Raw genomic sequence first — 4,947 nt, 5'->3', positions numbered from 1 at the left:
GTAGGTAAAATGGTGAATTTTGGTATTGATGTGTTTGGACATCTGCATCCTTATCAAAAGAAAGAATGTATATAGTTGGACAAAATTGAAGGTCCATATGATATATTTAGAAAATATCACTTGTTAGTGGTTTAACATGTGTATAGTGGTTTTACTTCAAGCACTTTCAAAGATTTGAGTTTGTTTCTCCCCTCATAACTCTTCAACAGTCATATTAGTTTGCTTTACCATTTTTCTTTGAAGGGAACTGAGACTGATTCAGTTGTGCAAGGTGATGAGCAACATTGCTCAAAAAGCCAGAAATAGATTTGTGGGCTCCTGACTGTGAGACCAGGTGCTCTCTCCACTGAGTTATTCTGCTTTCTTTGACTGTTTTCTTTGCTTTAAAAAATATTAATGCACAATTCTGAATTACTGTTGACTGTGAGATAAATTCATGTTAGATCTATAAATAATGCACTTTCCAACCAAACCAGTCAATGGAACAAAAACCTTTTTGAGACATTGGTGTTGAAAGATGGCCTCCTCCCACCAGCTGACTGTATTCTCATCATCCCCCACATCTGTCCCATTGTTTCTGATGCTAGTACCAGGCTCCTGTCTCCAACACGTGCTTAGATAATTACAAGAATTAACCTTTCTGTTCTTCTCCCTTTCCCCCAAATCCTTTTTCACAGTTTCCAGAATAGTTCTCCTACAGCACTACTTTGTGAAATTCTCTCAACATGTTCTATGATACCCTTTGCTCTGAGGCTGAAGCTTTAACCTTCCTCTTGGTTTCCAGGACCTCCCATGTATCATCAGTGCTCCTGTAGCATCCTCTTCCACTTCCCACCAACCTCTGTCTTGGCCAGACTGGGCCTCGCAAGCTGACATTACTTCACCTCCCTTGTAGTCTTGTAATCTGTACCCTATTCCAGAATTACTCTCCCTCTCCTTTTGGTTAGCAAGCCCAGCTCTTCTCTAGGGACTTTTCTTACCCATTTGCTAGAATTTTGGTTGTAGGTGTTGTAGGTGTGCCCTGTATCTTTTATCTGGTAAGAGTCTTCTGTGGGTTTACTAATATTTTCATTTAGAAAATAGGATCACTACCTAATGATGTAGGGTGTGGTGTAAAATTTTTCTCAATTATATTTTCAGATTATTGCTGGAATTCTGTTATGATTAGTAAGCAAATGAATTAATATTTTAATGGTTGACTGCCTTCTGATATGTTTACCTCAAATATCATTTTAAATTATAGATTTAAATTTTAAGAAAAACAAATATTTACATTTAGTCAAAGATTTTGTGAAATGTAGTGACCTTGTTTTGAGAAAGAGAAATGAAGTGCAATTACTGAATGGAATATGAATATATAAATGTATATGTATGTGTATATATGTAAAAAATAGCTGTCATGTAGTCACTATTTTTGTGACAGTGTGTTGATAAAAAATCTTCATAATAATTTTGAGGAGAACACTAGAGGTGCTAGATTTAGAAATCAATGATTTTATGGAAGAAAGATCTGCCTGTAAATTTTGCTCCTGTTATGAAAAAAAGGGAGACCCTTATTTCAGATTATTGAAATACAAGGGACTGTAGCATTAATGTAACACCCACTATAATGTGTTTTGTTTAAAAATGTTTTCTTCAACACCCTGTGATATGTAACTTGCAATTCTCTGATCCTGGGGACCTTTAGCAACCATGCTCTGTGTTGTCATGTTTTAAATTTGTGGCTCTAAAATGCAATTCAATTGTGTTTAGCCAGTGTTGATCTTTTTCTTTCTTCTTGTTTAATTTGGGACTTTCAGTGTATGCCATTATTTATGAGAAATGCTTTAGTTCTGAGTTGTGGAGAAAGTAGTTGGAGATAAAATTAAGGTAACTCTAACATAGATCTTAATATAGTCTATAAAGTTTTCATGAGGATAATACAGTGAGTTTTATATGTGGAGAAATATATAGAATAGTGAGTGGAGGAATTAGGGAGCAACATATTCAGTTTAATTGTCTTAAGCACTAATATGATCCAAGAGAAAGGTGAGTTTTCAAAAGATGTATTTCTTAAATTCATCTGTCATTAAAATTAGTATGTTGAATTGGATTCTCAGCTCATGAATTAAAATGTAAGTGTACTTACATGATAAATTAGATTTAAATTTCAAGGTTTTTTTTTTTTCTCTTGGTGGTCCAATTTCATTGTGTTAAAATATGTAGGTATCTGTCTTTTTGAATAGATTTGGTAAACTTTGGTTTTCATGAAGTTAAAATGAATGATTAAAAATTTGTATAGAACTTGTTAGAGTCTTCCTGTTATAGGATTTAGGGGGTAGGTGTGATTTAAAGATTCCTAAAATATTCCTTTATTTATTTTATGTATTTTTTATTGTTTTTAGAAACAGGGTCTCACTCTGTCACCCAGGCTGGAGTGCAGTGGCATGAACATAGCAGCCTCAACTTCCTGGACTCAAGTGACCCTCCCTCCTCAGCCTCCTGAGTTGCTGAGACTACAGGCAAATACCACAATGTCCAGCTAATTTTTAAATTTTTCTGTAGAGAGGAGATCTTGCAGTGATGCCCAGGCTGGTCTTGAACACCTGTCCTCAAGTGATCCTCCCACCTCAGCTACCTAAAGTGCTGGGATTATGAGCCACTGCCGCTGGCCTAAAATATTTGTATAAATTGAAAGACAATACTTTTGAGTTTAAGGAAATGAAGATTTGATCTGCTTATAAAGCTGTCTTAGTAGATGGATGTTGGAACAAATCAATTAAAACATATCTTTTATAATGTGGTAAAGAAAAATTAACGTAAGCTGAACAATGCATAACATTAGTGAACATTCTTCTCACTATGAGGTTCATGCTTTTGATAAAGCTCTAGAAGTTGCTTCAGACGTCATTGAAATTTGTGTATTTACTCTCACCTTGCCTATTTATTTATTTATTTATTTACCTTGCAGCCTTTTTTATTTTTAAGGTGAGAGATTCTGGGTGCTAATATCCACACATTCACTGTACACTGATATTTAGCCAAAACATGAAATAGAAAAAGCTGGCATATATTTACTGTTATAATCTTTGAAAATTTTCAGTATTTCCTGTTATACTTATTCATGCTCCATAATTTTTTGGCACTGGAAACAGTTACTTCCCTGTGGTTTAGATATATTTTTTGTAGTATAGGTAGGTTTCTTTGCTGCTCTAATATTTTTCCTTTTAATTTTATTATTTTTTTCCTCTTCTTATTCAGATAGTGTTTCATCTCTGTCATTAGGAAACTACTTCTCATAGATTTATTCTGTTTATGCGTTTTTTCCTTCCAAATTTATCAGCTGAACTATGAAAACATTGTTTCTTAAAAGGTTATTTTGACATTATTTGGGTCAGGCCAGGTTTGACATAGGGAAAAGGACAGTGCTTCTCCTTTGCCTTCCCATCCACCACTAATGAAAGGAGAAAGAAGTAGAGGCAAAGGATAGAGAGAGGAGGATCACCTCGTTCAGCTTACATTTCAGATGCAGGGAATGCAATAAATAACATGAAGAAAGTCCAGGCTCAACTCACTCACACCTCAGGAGGTGATTCACAAGCATGTAACACAGCCTGCTATGGTTTCCATTATTCATAAATAATCAAATCAAAGCATGCTTAGTAAGGGCCCATAATCTTAAAAAGCATTCTGTGTTTTCATCTGACTAAAAGTTTTTCCTTTGCTTGTTGCAGATGACAGCCTACTTTAATATTATAGCACCAGCACAGTACAACTGACTCAGTAAACCTGCCACACTATGGAACAGAGGTTTGGGGAAGAATGTGGAATGTGAAATCTAAGCTTATTCAACCTCTTAAAACAATGACTATCCATATATTTTGCTTTTGAGCTAGTAGTTTCTCACTTATTTTGGTTAAAAAAATATAACATCCTTTGTTGGGTTATAGGTTTCACTGAGGCAGATGGGTTTCTGTAGAGAATTAGTCCCGACATCTACTGAGAGTATCTTCCCTCCAGCATTGAAGAAGGGAAATAAGAAAATGGCCCATAGCATAGAGGAAGGATCAGGTGGGAAGCAGCTTCTCCTTAAATTATTTCTGATGGAAAAATATATTCTGGAGCTTGGCATTTGAGTTACTTATTGCCAAAACTCCAGGAATAACTTACTGTCAAGAGCACCCAGTATGTTAAAGAAAATATTCTAAAATAAGTAAATTAGTACCATCCATGTAAAGAATCAGTGGTGTTGTGGCCTCAAATGAATGTGCTTCATATGATGGTATCATCTTTTTAATTAAGAGGAAAAGTCGAAATAATTGATGAACATTTGCAATTATTTTGATATCAATTACTTAAAGAGACTTAAACCGTAAATATATTATCCACAAAATTTTGAAAGATAAAAGATAAAGATAGTTAAAATCCTTGATTTTTCCTCTTTGGTATTCAAGGCTGTGTGGTAACTTATATCTTTGGCTTCCTTTTCTCTTTTGTGGTCGCACATTATCCATGTGTCATCCTGTACCTCAGAGGGTAGAGGAACAGCTTGTGTGTTCTTTATGTCCCCCCTCCCCTAGCCTGTGTTCTTTGTCTTACAAGCCCCTGGGAGACTCATAGTTTCCTCAGTAGGTTGCCTGGCAGTAACCGGAGAATGAGATAGCTATGCTATAAAAGGCTCTTCCTTCCTTGGCCCATCCTTTTCCTGGTACTTAGCCCCTTTCTGTCCTTCACATCCGGATGTACATAGGACACGGTCCCATTTTGTTAAGGACACACATCCTCTGTGTAGCAGTGGATTCCTCTTCCTTTCAATTAGAGTCACGTCTGAAGGATCTTTTTAGCTTTCTGGACTATCTGGTTACCTAACCAATAAATTAGAATAATTAGTCCTATTACTAGGCTCAACAGTAATGAGGAGTCTTAATAGCTTTTGTTTTAGGTCAAAACTTGCTCATTTGGTTATCT

At 35.5% G+C, this 4,947-nt stretch overlaps 1 protein-coding gene and 1 long non-coding RNA gene across 3 annotated transcripts in view; both read left to right on the top strand.

Annotated features, from left to right (window-relative positions):
* The window catches only part of PLCL2 (phospholipase C like 2), a 194,719-nt gene that overhangs the window by 27,633 nt on the left and 162,139 nt on the right, over positions 1-4,947 (top strand). The gene's annotated exons all lie outside the window — the stretch shown is intronic.
* LOC123571908 (uncharacterized) overlaps positions 1-4,947 on the top strand; it is a 72,410-nt gene that overhangs the window by 26,340 nt on the left and 41,123 nt on the right. The window lies entirely within an intron of this gene.

The sequence above is a fragment of the Macaca fascicularis genome, chromosome 2 (assembly GCF_037993035.2).
Source record: "Macaca fascicularis isolate 582-1 chromosome 2, T2T-MFA8v1.1".
NCBI classification, from domain to species: Eukaryota; Metazoa; Chordata; class Mammalia; order Primates; family Cercopithecidae; genus Macaca; species Macaca fascicularis.
Note: the sequence above shows the minus strand (reverse complement) of the source record. Positions and strands in the feature narration are given on the sequence as shown.